This window comes from Botryllus schlosseri, chromosome 8 (genome assembly GCF_051294905.1).
Source record: "Botryllus schlosseri isolate E-star chromosome 8, Bs_hap1, whole genome shotgun sequence".
Classification (NCBI taxonomy): domain Eukaryota; kingdom Metazoa; phylum Chordata; class Ascidiacea; order Stolidobranchia; family Styelidae; genus Botryllus; species Botryllus schlosseri.
The window spans coordinates 16,545,905-16,563,886 of record NC_137243.1 but is presented as its reverse complement, the minus strand read 5'-3'; the positions used below and the strand labels follow the sequence as shown (position 1 = coordinate 16,563,886).

General features: G+C 40.6%; 1 protein-coding gene across 1 annotated transcript in view; it reads right to left on the bottom strand.

The window, feature by feature from the left end:
• LOC145445111 (uncharacterized) overlaps window positions 1-17,982 on the bottom strand; it is a 170,962-nt gene that overhangs the window by 106,704 nt on the left and 46,276 nt on the right. The window lies entirely within an intron of this gene.

Sequence of the window (17,982 nt, the reverse complement as noted above, 5' to 3'; positions counted from 1 at the left end):
ATAATGTTTTACGTTTATGGGTGCCACCGCTTTGATTGCCTATCCCCTGGTCGTAACGCATCAGGATCGTGTACCAAACACTTTTGGACGGGCTTAGAAAAACGAGGGCAAATCGATTTGACTCGCTTTCGGGACGAGAATCCTACCATATACAAATCAGGTCGGAGGCGCTGCAGCACTTTACAGAATTGCTGAGCATGGAACGATTAAAACACCACAAGGTGTCATGCGAATGCTCTTTGTAGGTAGTTGGTCTGTGTATTTTTTGGTATAGTCTTACTCGGCGCTTGCGTAATCTCTACCACGAAATCATAACGCATGCTACTAAGGATACCCTGATGATTGATTCGTGGCATGGGAACGATTCTTAGTTCGCGTACATTTTGTAAAATAATCATTTGAATAAAAAACAATGAATAAAACATTTGTTACCGCACTTCAAGTCACGCCACCGGCAAACCTCTCGCGGCACCTACGTTAAAAATCATTGTTTACGGGAAATTCATGTGACCATCATGAACGTTGAAAAACGCTACTGTGACGTCATATTGATAACAAGTCGCTTGCGGCCCTTGCCCCACCACCCGATATTGTCACGAGCCGCCACTGTGTTATATGCATTTTCTTTAATGAGTCGATACGTCTAGGCATCTTCCCAGATGCACTGAAAACTGCCAGAGTAATGCCAGTGTTTAAGAAAGGCTGTAAAAAGCTAATTTCTAACTACCGACCAATATCTGTTTTGCCAAATCTTGCCAAGGTTTTTGAGAAACTGATTGACTGCCGACTAAAGAACTTTTTTGAATTGAATGCAGTACTGTCTCCGACTCAGCATGGATTCAGATCCAACCACAACACCAACCATGCAATACTATCAATTGTAACGGACTTTTACAAAACCATCAAGCAAAAAGAAAGTGGCTGCAGCTTTTCTATCGATCTCCGCAAAGCTTTCGACACAGTTAACCACAGAATCTTAAGATACAAGCTAGAACACTATGGAATCAGGGGTATTTCAGCAACTCTACTTGAAAGCTACCTGGCAAACCGCAAACAATTTGTTAAACTGGGGTCATTAAGAACGACTACCAGAGATATAACTTGTGGAGTGCCACAAGGCTCAATCCTTGGGCCGACTTTTTTCCTCATTTATATTAACGACATTGTTAATGCATCTTTATTCCGCACAACGCTATTTGCTGATGATACTCACCTCTTCATAACCTCCAACACTGTCGATGGTTTGCATGCATCTGTGAATATGGAACTCCCAAAAGTGTCGAGATGGCTCCAAGCAAACAAACTAAGTATGAATGCAGATAAGACCGAGATGCTCCAATCTTTGGTTTCCAGATCAGTGCTACGAACCATCTACTTCTCTCTTTTCCACTCTCATCTGCAATATGGAATCGTAGTATGGGGAAATGCATGCACAACATTTTTGTGCAGAATTCGAACCCTGCAAAACCGTGCGATACGGCTGATCTCATCTGTACCTTTACGTACCAATTTATCGCCTTACTACCGTAAGCATCGAATTTTGCGAGTTGATGAACTATATCGCTTCGAAGTATCAAAAGTTGTTCACAAATATTTTTCCAATAGTCTGCCTACTGTGTTTGATGACTTTTTCATACCTGCTAAACATGTCCATTCCCATTACACGAGATCCTCGTCTAAAGGAAACATCTACTTACCCCCACCCAATAGCAACCTAACTAAGAGATCTATCGACTACTCGGGACCTATCATCTGGAATCCATTACCACCACATATCCGTCAATTGCCTTATAATAGATTCAAAAAAGCCCTACTTGATCACCTCTTGTCGTTACACTAACACTGTTGCCCTACCTCGCCCAGACATTGCTTCATTGATCATTTGCCACCATTGTTTCATTTTTTTTTCTATTTTCCTTTAACTAAACATTTCTTTACAGCCAGACTGTTCAGAGTCAAGTGTACCTGTTTGATGCTGGTGTGATCAGACTAGATGACCTTCACGGTCTTATCGATCATTCCTATCTAATACTGAATACTGTGCACGCATATTTTCTGTACCACCATCACTGCCGTTTGTTATGTATTTTGGTTCGATGAAAATAAAGACTCTCATGATAAATCGGTCAGTAAGGTCGGCAATTTCATATATATTGTTATGAATTTATTGTCCTATCTACTCATATTTACATGGATAGCTAAGTGAGGTGTCTTCGAAACTGTAGAGTCCATAAATAATAATTAAACATATTCGGGTGGGCGGACCCGTTGGTATGACTTCGTTACATGATGTTATTTCGTGACCTCCTTTCTTTCAAAAAATATAGAATCGGCCAAGCGTACTAAACTAAAAGTTCACACGATTTCAAATTGGCATTTCTTCGCTTCCATATAATTTTTCCCTGCGGGATGGTATTTGTCTTGTGAGGTTCAGATTGCCAAGACAGAAATATTCGGCGCCAGTCAATTAAACCTATGTGTAGGCTATTTTGTATGCCTATATATAACGAAGTTTTCGGTCATTATAAGGGTAGTACCTTTCGGCCAAGGTTTTCTCGCCGGCGATCTTTCTGGCACACTTCTTGGAGTCGCATATTACATGGCCTAAAACTTTATGTCTTGGTGCGTCGTGGCGCGGCAATAGCCAACGCCGATATGCCCATTTCTATAAATGTTGCGTATTTTTTCTTCGGGGAAGAGTACCCAATAATCAAGGTATTTGGCAACCTGAAATCGCGCAATCGGCAGTTACGGCCCTGGCCGTACCATACTATTTTCTAAAACGTACTGTTCGAGAAAACAGAGGATTAGTATCGCATTTCCATATCAATACTATCATTTTCATCCCATGATGTGAACGAATGATTATGCTATCGAAAATTGGATACCTGCTGGTATGCATCAATATGAATCAAGCTCGTCACCTTTTGCATAGCTCAATTTGCACCTTTTTACAATCCATGTGAACGAATTAGGATTGTTTTCACAACTACTTACTTACTTGAGTACTTTTAAAGTCAGTAAATTCTACTTCTACTTCAAGTAGTTTTATGTTGCTTATGGAAGAAGTACTTCTACTTGTACTTGAGTAGATTTTTTTCGTCGCTACTTCTACTTCTACTTGAGTAGCTTTCTTGACTACTTTGACCACCTCTGATTCACACACGGAACGCGAACGTGAACCTCACGTTCACACCATCCCTACACCATTCATCTGCTTCCAAATGAAGAGAAGTAACCAATCTTCGTTCATAAAACGTGCTATGCTGGTTTATTATCGGACGTATCCACGCGTCACGTGCGTGTGCATTGTGCATGTACCATTATTGATGTATGTTTGATGTACACGTGAAAACCGATCCGGCAATTGGCATTATCTGTATTAATTTCGCATTTTTGTTTCTATTGTAACTTGAAAACAGTGTCCAATTTACGGATCTGAAACTATTGTAACCCTATATAACGCATATTGAAAACCTTGTAGTTCGTTCAAGTCTGAACTCGTGGAGCCATCTTTCCTCACGACCAAGTCTGCAAGTCACGAAATTCTGTCTTTGCATTTATTAAGCGATCGTTGCTTCAGTAAATTGACGCCCCAAGGTACTCACCCAATGTACTTACTGCCTTTAATGCAAGTACTGTTGTTTACCAATACAAGTGCCACTGTGATAGCAGGTATGTAGGACGTACATCTCAAAGATTGTTTGAGCGTATCAAGCAGCATATCCCAAAATTGATTCGGTCAAAAACATGCATTATCGCACGGAGCTCGCACGTCAGTGCAAATTGGCTGCCAAAACAGACTGCTATGACGATTACCAAGCATATGCTTCGTCAAGTGGTCAGCATTTGAGTGAAAACCTCGCCTGTGCACAGCACTATGATGACAATATGTTCACTTTCATTGCGCGTGGTAGGTCTTTGTTTCATCTAAAAGTGCTGAGTCTACTATTATTCAGTTGAACAAACCTATTTTACGTAGACAAAAAGATTTCCTCTATAACAGTGGTTCCCAACCTGTGGTACGCGAAGGTCTTCCAGGTGGTACGCGAGTAGATTCTGTTATTTCTTCGACCGAAGGGAGTTATTAGTTAAGGGAGGGGGGGGGTTGAACACAAAGATCGTTCACCAATAAACTTCAGTCTTAGCATGACCTCCTCATACTCAACTCGAACTTCTCACGCTATTCCCCTGCTGCAAATTATCCACATAATCTTTTATGTGGGAGTGCAAGCAAGGATTTTGATCTCTGATGACTATCAAGTTGAAGAAACAAAACCGACTTGTTGCGCCCATGCATGACTTTCGATGCGATGTGAGCAAATATATGCCACCCATCGACCAGCTAGTGCAGTGGTTCTCAAAATTGGGGGCGCTAAGTTGCGACAAACTGAATTTGTTTTCGCGTTCCGCGCGATTTACCTCCAACTCATTTTTTTTCTCTGCGTGCATATTTGAGAATTCTCTGGTCAACTGTCATATCCGTCCATGCTATCAAATTATTCGTTGGGATTGCTAGCATTCTGGCTGCATTTTGTGATATGACAAAAAGGGGGTAGGGCGGGTGGGGGCGCGAAATTTTTCACTATCATAAACTGTTATTTCATTACGTTGTTCTTCTTTTGTGACTGGTGGTGAAAAACAATTTCATGCATCCGATTAACCCTGGCTGATAATGCCTAGTTTAATAGTATTTGCTATTACGCCTCACATGATTCAACTACGTCATTATGACGTCATAAATGACGGAAACATTTTTGACCGCCTTCAGCGCGCGTAACTTATGTAGGTGGTACGCGAGCACTGCATAAAACCTCGAAATGGTACGTGGGTGAAAAAAGGTTGGAAACAACTGCTCTATAACCTTAAAATTTCTCATCAGTGCGTGTTGTTTCATGCGTGTAACTGTATATTTCCGAATTGCGTTGCTACTATAGTACCGTATGTCCGTATACTTCATAGTTAGTTATTGTTGCCATTGATACAATGCGAATGTCATGGTCTGTGATTTTGATTGTTGCGCCATACTTCGCCTTTTTGGTTTTGCTTTTAAATCTGTTTAAATCCCTTTAGTGTGCCGATAACTCTTGAAAAGAGGCACCCGAAAAGTCTTCGAGTTTAATAAATATTCTGTTACAATGGATGTTGTATTGAAAGCTATATTCAAGTTCTGTACCACGAACCAGCTATTTAACATATAGCGTACGGCCGGATTCCAGAGGACAGTCGTTTATTAGACCGCCTGGACGCCAAATACCCATGAACATTGTATATCGGGTACACATATAGCCTACATATATATAAACTTCAAATAGCGAAAAGTGTAAGTCACGAGATATGACCGAGAAGAAGTAGCGGAAAATTTGATTTACTTGAGTGTGAGCAAGAGGGGGAAAATTACTAAAAAGTAGAAGTATTTCGTTAAATGATCAGTAGGGTGATAACACAATGTACCGCAATATCCTGACTGAAGCAAGACGGCGTGGGGATTGGTTCTTATATCATGATGCGCATGATGAAAAATTTTGATGTAGACAACATTGTCAGAATGAAGCAACACGGTATGTCACAGATTCTAGATTACTATAGATAACTAACCTATGGGTGGATTAGTAATCTATATGGACCAGGAATGGCCAACCTTTGCGGCTGAAGGGGCACATGCAATTGACAAACGAGTGCGCGGTCCACTAGCCGCGCCAAGCGGGTAAAATTTTCAAAGTTTATAAATAAACTATAGGTCAATAATATTATTACTTGAGTAATTTGAGGGTCTACTGTATAGTGTATACCGCCCGCTAGGCTCAGTTTGCAAGGACACGACTATTCGGCGTCTGGCCACATCGATATCGAAGGTCTCCGATAATATGCGGCAATCATTTTGTGCCTACATTTCATCGTCGACGATCTTTATGCGAGCGCAAACGCGAAAAGACTTTCTTCCGTAATTGCGAATACAGTTAGACTCAATCAGGTGAAAAAGGCGGATTTTTTTCTCATTTTCAGTAGGGGGTAGGCTACGAAGAAAGAAATCTTGTGACAACTAAACGAGCGAAGCGTGGAGAAAAATTTCACTACTATTTTAGTTTATTCTAATGTAAGACGATTTACTGAAAATGGGACTGGACCCTGGATCTGCCAATGCGTCGGAACTAATATTTTAGTCATCAACATCCCAAGTGTCGCAGCCAGACTTGTAATTTTTGGTTGGCATTGCAAGTTCACAATCTGAGCAATTCATTTTCGATAATATAATAGGAAATTACGGAGCTGGAGCAGTTTAAATTTACGGCTGCTCCAAAGCCCTGACTACAACAAATTTCAATTATTTCTACCATAATGCGTGATGCAACTACTGGAATTCTTCATATGTCCCAATTTCGTTAAAACAAAGTTTTTTCATGCAAACAGCCTATGTCAGTTTTCAAGTTAAAATTTTTTTTCAGGCCAAACTACTTCGTAAGGACAGACAGTTCCAACCAGAAATGAAGATAAGTAGTACAATTCTAACATTACGTTTCTTGCGATAAAAAAATGTCAAAATTTTCATTTGTTGTGTCAAAATCCTCCGTTTTTTAGGTTAAAAAATCACTTAACTGATCCAGTGATCACTGATCAGTAGATCACCTTTGGTTAGAAAAAATATCGATGGCAGACGCAATATCAATTTTAGAGAGAAGGTTCAGATTTGCGGACTGCAAGCGGAAGAGGGTTTTTACTGCAAAGAAGCGCAATCCACTGACGTCACAATCATTGCACACCACGAAAGGAGGTCGTATGAAATATATCAAAACAGAGACACGATTTTCACGAATTCAGCAACAGGCCCGAGCGACTCGAACTTAGTTTCATCCATGAAAAGGCAAATAAATCTCGGAACGTTTCCTGTTCGCATCTCGCTGTTCAAAAGATTTGTACTCTGTGGTTGCCATATTCACTGACCGCTATTCCTCCGTCTGACAGAAGGCAAACTCCAACTGGCTTCTTCATCTGTCCCGGATCAGAACCCTTGCTCCCAAAGCAAGACGCGAACTCTCCGTCGCTCGAGAAAACCTGAACGCGGTGGTTGCCGAAATCACACACGATAATGTTGCCATATTGATCTGTGGCGATTCCCGACGGATTCCGGAACTGAGACTCGTCAAAATCGTTCGTTCCTCCCGTTCCAAACTGAAAAAGATGGCGGCCGTACGAGTCGAAAACATGAACATTATTGTAGCGGTCACTGACGACGACCTGCGATGAGATCAAAGGTCACGAGAGTTGATATGAAACTTACGAGTCTGAACCTACTCTGCCGTATGAAGTCACAGAAAGATATTCCGGACTTATCAAACTTTTCGAACCGAACTTCCGAACGAACTTTCCGTTCTTCGAGAAGACTTGAACTTGGTTACTTGAGTCGCAAACGTGAATCAGCCCATTGTCGTCCGTTGCTACTCCATGAGGTCTGTTCAGTTCTCCATTTCCTGGATAAAAACCGACGTCACGATAATCGGCCACTGTTACGTCACGTACATGTCAGCTGATCGCTCACTTCCGAACTTCTGAACGAAGTTCCCGTGTTCGTCGAATATTTGGATTCGGTGATTACCAAAGTCTGGGGCGACAATCCGTCCCCGTGGCGTCACACACACGTCATGCATGTAATCGAATTGACCCACTGATGCTCCTCTGCCTCCAAAGACTCCCTTCACTTTTCCATTTACGTCGAAGATCTTGAAGCATATATTGTAGCGCGGTCGCGAGTTGTTGAACCACAACTGACGAACCTGAATCCGATGGTTGCCAGCATCTACGACTACGATATCATCAGCAGCCGTTGAGGAAATGCCGTCCGGGTGACTCATCTGTCCTACGTCGTTGCCTTCCGTCCCGAAATATCTGCAAAGAGATTTCGTTTCAACGATTCTGATTTGAAGTTTTATGACGAAACTCAAACCCCAAACTTTTTCGCTCGTCCTTTTTTCCGATATCTCTGCAAGGCTGTCACGTTGGATTCTTCCGCATGTTCTGAACGGAATCGTTTGCAGACCTGGGCAAAATGTGGCCCGCGGGCCAAATGCGGCCCGCAAGGCGATTTTGAGCGGCCCGCGAACAACAAAAAACTTTTTTGAATGTTAATCCGTGGACTAAAATCATTACGCTGCATAAACTGAACCGGAATTTCGTTCACTATGAGCCTGCTTATTTACTTGCCGCGATTACGTAGCCTATACCTATATCGTACGAGTAATCCAGATTAAAAATAAAGTCATTGTATAGCGAAGTGAGCCGTAACAATTAAAGTCACAAGAAAGCACTGTTTCCAAATTCCATATAGTTCAGTTCAAAACATTCTCTGTTGCCATTGACACAATTACATGCTCCGTGTATCACTGAAATATAAAGTGTAGACTCACCCATGTCAATTGTTGCTGTTAAAACCTCAAGTAATTTTGCACAATTAACATAGTGACCTTATCCACAGGTTTATAGGGAGAACTAAAGAGAAGATAAACAATCATACGTGTTGTGTCATGTGTATAATATTGAGGGTTTCAATATCGAATGTAAAAATTCGATAGTTTCAATGACTTCGCGAATGCCTGTCAAGTCGCTGCTAGAATATTTTATTTTAAATATTGTGACAATTCTTTAACAAAATTCCAAAGAGGTTATCGGCACATCTGAGAATCTCTGCGGCTTCACATGCAGTTTAGGAATAACTGATCTACATTCAATCACAACATGAACTAATTTTTTTAACTTTGCTAATCGAGTGGAGGTATTTTCAATCTATTGTTACACAAACTCAACAAACGAGGGATGGGGAATGATGATACACATACGTATCATCAATTAAACATGATACTTAAATAACAGGGATTGCTTCACTAAATCTATATATGGAAAGTCGGAAGAAGAGTGTAATTGCCACTCGAGGTTTGTGAAAAAACACTAGATTTTCCAACTAAAAAAATCACATCGACAATAAAAAATACACCAGTTTTGAAATTTAGGTTAAAACTTAAGAGTAAATCATAAACTATGATGGGGGTGTAGTTAATAACACCGACAACGTTATGATAAAATTTTACAAATGACAAATTCATCACGTTCTCTGCAATCTTTTGATATGAGACAAAATTGTCAAGCATTTTAGTTCCCAACAACAGAATTTTACTTAGGCTCAAAAGTTGAATGTTGCAAATTTACCTTCTATCCAATCCAATTCGAGTGAGGGATATGAAAGTCGGTTGAGCGTAATAAGACTCGCATAACAATGAGTGGTTTTCGAGTTTTTCCACAGTCAAAGAATCAAAAGAAGTAAACCCAGAACACTGTAACAAATTAAAAATACCATGGACTAATCACTATAGGCAAATTTAAACTTCAGGTTTATGGTTTAAGAAGTTAAGTCACTTTTCAAAAATTTTACATCTTGACAACACCAGCGATATAACTGAGTGTATACCAAGGACAGTGGTTCTCAACCTTTTTGGCTTTTTGGATCCCGTTGAACCGTCACGGACCCGAGCGGACCCCCCAGTTTGAGTTCAAATTTAGCTCAATTATGGTGCAACCGTCATCTGTCTTGTGATAAACAGAAAAAAATGACATTTCTTTAAAATAACACCATACTATTTATGTAGAAATTGGAGAGATTTTCATTACTTCAAAGCTAATTTTGCAGCTGATTGTCTTGAAGTGCGTGGTCGTGTCTTGAAAATCCGCATCTTCGATTTGATATGAGCGAATGCCGAATATCCATTTCCACACTAATGTAATATTATCGAATGTAAACATGGAATGGGAACGACAGATTTTGAGGCTTCATTCCGCTTCGCTGAGGCTGGATCCAGAATTGTTTTCCGTAAGCGACTTTAGGATTTCTGGCAATCCAAAAGTTATTTTCCAGAGCGCACACTTTACTGAATCTGGTCTTGGTCGAAAGCTACTGGTAAAATTCGATAGTAATATTAACGCGTAACGCTTCCGACGACACTTTTGACGTTCTCACAACATTTATGGCACCAAAATGAAGAAACAAATTTTAAAGAACATATCACATTCATTTGTATCTAGCATCTCATTCGGAAGTTATTCTGGAATCGTGGTTATTTACACAGAATGAAATGAATTTCATGGCGACGTTTCAATCCCTTCATTGGGACAAAATAGGGAAATACTTCCGGAATTTTTATTTGAAACGACTGGTCACCGATTTGATGAGACTGACAACTTCAACTCGACAAGGTTTCACAAACATTTCGAAGTCACCCTGATTGACCTTACAATATCCATGTTTTTATTTTTTCCACAAACCCCCCAAAACGTCTCTAAACGGCAATATGTTTGCATCAGTAGGTTATTGGCAATTTGGCAATTGAAAATGAATTTGCACATCAGGACATTACATGTCAGACGATTGTTATGATGATGTGAGTCATAGGTGTTAGCAGTTGTGGAGCGAAACTGCCTCATGTATTCCCTAATTTGAAAAATTACATATTAGGTTTTCAATCACATTGCAAATTTAGAGGTCTCGAGGACCCCCTGAAATTGCTTCGCGGACCCCTGGTTGAGAACCACTCCCACAAGGCTATACAGTATACAATAATGGGTCCAATCAACTTCAGTAAGGTATCATGTTGACTTGGCACTAGTTGTAGGGATTGGACTTCTGAAATTTAAAACTTGGTGTCAGGTCTTTGGTCAGACATATTTCCTTCATAGCATCGGCTGACAACTGTCTAAAGTCCGTGCCGTGTAACGGGTTAAGGAATGATGCGCAGCCGCGACAGCTGGAGCGTGAAGGTCCTGTGGAAATTTGAATAAATTGCAGCTCAATTACGGTGGTGTTCTGAAGGAAATGGCTACGGCCAATTTTCTTTTCGTTTTGCCCTTGAATTTGAGACCACGTCGTTTTTAGAGCGAAGTGCCCCTTTAAGCCTATCTTTCCAAGTAATCCGTGCAGCGGCCACGAGCGTGGCCATCCTCGATCGTTCCACTGCTAGTCGCGCACGATTCAATTCAGGTAATAATTGTTAGCTGACATGTGACATCATTTGGTTACCTTTACTACTCATTATTAATTCATAAAGTTGCGCTACAAGCCTACATTCTAACGGCGGTGCCAGAAAGCTCATTAGCAACCGGGTGGCTATGCTTGCAATTTGAATTTGTCATCTGTGTCACTCCGACGGACGTTCATATTTCTCGCTATTGATCAGGAAGTAAATCTTGATTAGAAACTGCATTATGTCATTTGCAATGCTGTGGTCGACATGTGTGCTATTCTCTCCAATGAATCAACGAATCGTGCAAGGCATAATCCATAATTCCAAGACGTGCGATGTCGGGTACGGCTGATTTGCCATTGATATTGGTTGCGGGCGTGACAGAAACTTTATTTTAGAAATTAAACTAGCCCCGTATCGAACTAGACGTATTAGATTCGTCTAGGACCGTAACAGCACTACGTCAGTCCCCACCCCAGAAATCGTTGGTCTTGGGCGCCCATAGGGTGATAAAATAACTTATGGGGGGCTTCACCCCCCAAACCCCCTGGGTCTGTACACTTTTACCGCTACTTATCACCTACATTTGATGGACTGTATAGTGAGGCACCTTATTTCGCCTAAACGCGCGAAGATTTGTCCAGGACCATAACAGCACTTCGTCAGCCCCCGCCCAAAAACAACGTTGGTCTTGGGCCCCCATAGGGTGATAAAAATAAGTTATGGGGGGCTTTGCCCCCCAGACCCCCTCGGTCTGTTCACTTTTACCGCTACTTATCACCTACATTTGATGGACTGTATAGTGAGGCACCTTACTTCACCTAAACGCGCGAAGCGCGAAAAATTTGTATAACCTGTAATTGAATCGGTCAATATGATCGTGAATTGCATATATATTGCTATCATTTTTTATCCTCTCTCTGCTCACGTAATCAGATTTACCGGCAGAGCTTAGTGAGGTGTGTTGGAAAAGGTAGGACCCCTAACCTCCTATATCTACTATGTCAAAAGCAATGTTCCCTTCAATTTTTGACGAGTCTGCGCACGCTCACCCTCACTGCGCAGATCCTTGGACAACAGTGCGTAAGAGCTAAAAAAAGGTCATCACTTCGGGTTTTTTGTGCGCAACTTAGATTTTCTGTGCGCAGAGATCGTGTCAGCACTGCGCATTTGCGCACGTGCGCAGCTTAGAGGGAACATTGGTCAAAAGATATTGAAATCGCCCAAACGTACAAAACTAAAAGATGCATACGATTTCACATTGGTATTTCTTTTCTGGCAAATAATTTTCCCTGTGGGGTTCAGATCGCCAGGACAGGAACATTCGACGCCAGCCGATTCGACGCTGCTGATCCTTCTGGCACACTTTTCGGAGTCGCATGTTACATGGCCTATAACTTCATATGTCTTGGTGCGTCATGGCGTGGTAATGGCCGGTACCGAAGTGGCCATTTCTATAAATCACTCGTATATTTATGTTGGGGAAGGGCGCACTCAATAATCAAGATATCTGGCAACATAAATTCGCGGTGTAATCTTTGGTTTCTAGATCAATGCTACGAACCATCTACTTCTCCCTTTTCCACTCTCACCTGCAATATGGAATCGTACTATGGCAGAGGTCTCAAACACGCGGCCCGCGACGGCATTTTATATTTCGAAGTATTCGACAATAGCCTACATAATTACCAATTTTTTTTAATCCTTGAACTTGAAAATCGCTCTAAACTACTCCAGAAGTCAGAAACTACTCATCAAACTTCACCAGTACATCAATTTCAAAAGTTACCACGCAGTGGAAGATCAACTATTACGTGACATTACTTGCTTATGATGGTAGAGCATGACCCGTTGATGATTCGTGACTGAAAATTGTGATTTGGACTTGGGCGCGATCTTTTGTAGAATTATACTCGAACTCGGACTCGTTGCGTCAAACGTTACAATCAGATGAGCTTGTGTCTCGGACTGCCGTGACTTGGTACAACCACGGACGCAACAAACTATCAAACTGGTATAAGAAATGGTAAAATATCAAAAGGTCCTAGATTGCGCTGCGTAGCTTATTTAGATATCTAAGCAGGTCGGTATGGAAACCGCCATTGGCATTATGTTGCCCCTTTGATGTATGGTTGGTTACATCCTGTGTCATCTTTGGGTATCTTTATATATGTTATTATTGCCAATTAAATGTGGCGAGCATTAAGTAGTCGTGGCCTACGCTTAGCTGTAACAACTATGGAGTCTTCGGCGATTGCACATTTCTATTGCTATGGCACAGTATTTATTCTGTTCAAGTTGTTATTTATCTGTTCCAATATTCGAACGTAAATCTAAAACGCTGATTCTATTTGACTTTGATTATGGCATGATCAATATAGCTTAGTTATCAGGAGTGGGCTTATGCCCGAAATGGATTAGGCTGTACTGCTCCAACGCTGTGAACAATCTTTGAAAAATTCTTAAATTTTACCTGTAATTGTGACACATCAAATGTACACTGGCTGCAAAATTATAAACGCGACAGCGGGGCCTACTATATTCGAATATCGTAGGCCCCGGCGACAGCTTTTACGATGTCCTGATGCATTTGTACTCTCGCATGATGTCTACAACTAATTATTTTGACAAACTATGCCAAGTAGCCTATACATCAACAATTTTATTCAAATATTTAAAAATATGATTTTTTTCATGCCGGGCATGAATTCGCAATAGGAAATCACATTTTCACGATGCGTGTGGAATGTCAGTCTGCAAGGTCCCATCAAATAAGGCCTACTTGGCAATACATTGAATTCCCCTATTATTGGTGCTGCGGCCCGCGGAGCCATCAAAAAGTAGAAAATCGGCCCGCGAGCACATTTGAGTTTGAGACGTCTGTACTATGGGGAAATGCATGTACAACATTTTTGTGCAGAATTTGAACCCTGCAATTCCGTGCGATACGGCTGATCTCATCTGTACCTTTACGTCTCAATTTATCGCCCTACTACCGTAAGCATCTAATTTTGCGAGTTGACGAACTATATCGCTTCGAAGAATCAAAAGTTATTCACAAATACTTTTCGAATAGTCTGCCTCCTGTGCTTGATGACTTTTTCATACCTGCAAAAAATGTCTATTCCCATTGCACGAGATCCTCGTCAAAGGGAAATATATCTACTTACCCCCACCCAAGAGCAACCTAACTAAGAGATCTATCGACTACTCGGGACCTATCATCTGGAATGCATTACCACCACATATCCGTGAATTGCCTTATTTATAATAGATTCAAAAAAGACTTACCTGATCACTTCCTGTCGTTATACTAACCTATAGAATGTTTACATTCTATACTAACACTGCTGCCCTACCTCGCCCAGACATTGCTTCATTGATCATTTGCTACCATCGCTTAATTTTTATTTTATTTTATTTTTTTCAACCAACATTTTTTACAGCCAAACTAGACTAGTCAAGTGTAGCCTACCTGTTTGATGCGGTATTAGATATTTATACGCGGTTCTATTGAAGTTTCTGCAAAGTCAGCTGTTAAAGAGCACAAACTTGATTGTCCGACATCCTTTGAAAGCTACTTTTCTTGGCAAACTATGGCCCGCGGTGCGATTCTGAGCAGCCTGCGAAAAGTTATTTGGAATTCAAAACATAAAGCCTACTGTAGAATGTTGCTGGTTGGACTAAAACGATAGGCTGTATAAACTGAACCGGAAATTCGTCTACTTTGAAACCTGTTCAGTGTTCATATGCCGCCATTACGCACCCCACGTACCTCGCATGCGTAATTCAGATTCAAAATAAAGTCAATGTAGCAATGTCTTTCCCGTAACAATTAAAGTCACTCTTTAGTTTAGTTCAGTGGTTCTCAACCTTTTTTGACACGCGCCCACCTTGGCGATGGTTAAAAAAATCGCGCCCCCCTGACCCCCTTACATTTATCGTCATGTAAAAAAGAGCACATCATCTAATACAGAGGTGGGCAACCTTCTTGCTAATTATGGTCGCAGGGCATAGCCGCAATGAACGATCTGGAAGCAAAATACCTATGGTAAACTGTCCATATCCATTCCCAGTGAACTCCGAACTATTCTACTTTTCACAACGGCCTATTGTACCCACCGAAATCGCGAGTGGCAATGTTATGAATAGTTGCTGGGACTGCATACATTGTCGCGCGTAGCGCAAAAATTTTTCAGGGCCGCGAATGAATTGTTATTTCTTGAGGATTCCCATTCCTGCTCCAGTTAAGAAGGGCGCTACGGCATTAAAATCGAAAAATGAAGTCTTGTTGAATTGCGCGGAGCGAGAAAACAATTTCAAGATTAAATAAAATCTCTCGAAAATTCGGGAGTAAAATTCGTAATTGCAATTTGCATGTCTACGACTGCCAACACATACTAATTGAATTAGGCGTCGACGGCAGCACAAATTCCCTTCTACGGCCGCATGCGCCTGTACAAGTGTACACTGTACAGGCTGCCCACCCCTGATCTGATAGTATACACACATACATATTACATAATAAGGTATATCTTACGCCCATTTTTGAATCCGCATTCCAGTTGTTTAGTCTTTTACATTGCTGACAAACTTCCCCAAACCTGTTTGGAAATAACAAAAAAGGACATCAATTAATTTCAAGGTAGGTTGCACTGAGACTAATCCTGATGCTGGTAGTGACTACAGAGAGCACGGCGTCGTTCTGTCCTGTCATGCTAAATTTGATCAGTTTTGGAAATGAATTAAATTATGTTGATTTATAGCCAAATAGAGGGTGAAACCGGGCAACCTATATTGCATCTAAGTCTGTCTTAGGCAGTGCAGTTCGCCAGCTATCAATAACAGCTACCTAGCACACAGAGATGCCAAAGCTATAAAGTAGGCGAATGATTGACTGGCACATTGGAATTTCTTTATATCTTCAAAGATTATCAAAAATTTGCTCAAATGAAGTTGAAGTCAGCCTATAGTCCGTTGAGCGCGACTGCTGGAGTTTGAGTTTGGCAAGCTTTCTAGAATACGAATTAAGTTTAATCTTCAATAATCGTCTCTTCAGAATGGTTGTGAAACACATGTTTAGTCACAATTTATACGAACATTGACAAAAATTTCTCGCGCCCCCCAGGTTGAGAACCCCTTGTTTAGTTCAAACGTTCTTTGTTGCCATTGTCACAGCATGAATTACACGGCCTGTGCTTCAAATTGTTACATGTTAGGTTTTCAAATCCCTAATTCGCAAAACAGGTCAATCAGTGCGATCGCGATTACTATGCGTCATCATCACCCATTAAGGATGAACGGGCAAGTCAAAAACGGCCGAAATGCAAAGGCTTGAAGCATTATATATTTGTTTGCTGGAACCAGGGGTAAACCCGTCTTTTTCGTTTGTGCCCAGAAGGTCGCCGTGTTTAAGGAGTGTGTAATGTAGGCTATGACTGGGGTTACCATATTTTCGAAATCTGAAAAAAGACACTTTTTCAAGATTTTCAGATTGCAAAACCGGAGGAAAATCCTTTAAAAATGGTTGATTTTTCCCATTTCGTGGTCGGTTGACTAAAAAAGGTCAACTTTCAAGCTCCAACCCCGAATTAGTCTTTCTTTCACACTATCAGTTGGTTAAAAAAGGTCAGCTTTCCGTCTCAGCTCCCGAAATAGCCGCCGGAGCTGATTTACTGTACAGTCGAATTTTGCCCTAAAGTTAACCAAAATTATTAAAAAAATAGGACAAATCCTCTTAAACGAGGACGTATGGTAGCCCTAATGTTATAAAAAAACTTATAATACAAAAAAAGAAGGATATTAAGAAATACATTTTTTTCATGGTAATTTTATAGTGAATACTTCGAGCTGTGCCACAATGCAACTATTTTACATGCAACCGTTAATCATATGTTTGCATGTTTAATGGCTATATGATAGTCATTTAACCATCACTGTGGCATATCATTTTCGACGTATGTTAACCAGAGTTGGATCAATTACATTATTTCAGTTCAATTACAATTACAATTACTTTCATGCATGTTTCAATTACATTACAATTACAATTACTCCATCCTAAAAATATCAAATTACAATTACAATTACAATTACTCCTTGTATGCTTCAATTACATTACAATTACATTACAATTACAATTACTCCATGCTAAAAAATATCAAATTACAATTACAATTACAATTACTTCTTGTATGCTTCAATTACATTACAATTACAATTACAATTGCTGCTGTTGAACATGTAATTGAATAATCATAAATTCAACCGTGCTCCTTGACAACCGTAGCGTCGTAATTAACAACAATTCAAGTATTCATGTTTCATTCATGATGCGCAAATACCCGTTAATTGATAAAAAGAAAAAACGTTTTCGAACTATTCCAGAATGCAATATGTCGTTGAAAAAAGTATTATAATATATGCACGTGTTGGATTTGCGTATATAGTATATAATTAAAGTAATAATATTATTTTTATCGAGGGACGTAGAGTAGGGATTAGGATGAGGAGTAAAAACAAAACCGTGCTTTGTCAGATAAGACGTTATATAATATCCAGTGGTCTGGCTAGTTAGCCAGACGAAGTAACGATGCAGCATCGTGATCTGAAATCGTATTGTAGATTGCCAACCCACGGATAGATGCGCAAGATGTGAGTCACGGATGAATGCACCGACAAACGTACTGCAGAGCCGGCTAAAAGCAGCAAACTTTGTAGTCCTAGAGCTGGCGATCCAAGCGTCCAAATTTGATGCATCTGGTCTTTATCGTAAGCTATTGATGCACTAATTCCGAAAATACAAATTAAAATCTCGTCAGGGCAATGTAACTGCTCCAAAATAGCCGTTTAAGGCCAACTGTTCTGAAAAGTGAGAGCGCCGCAGCAGCATGACCACAACAATTACCAATTACGCCCAGCGATTGTTCAGAACAATGCCGATTCCAAGACTTTCACGACTATTTTGGGATGGTACCAT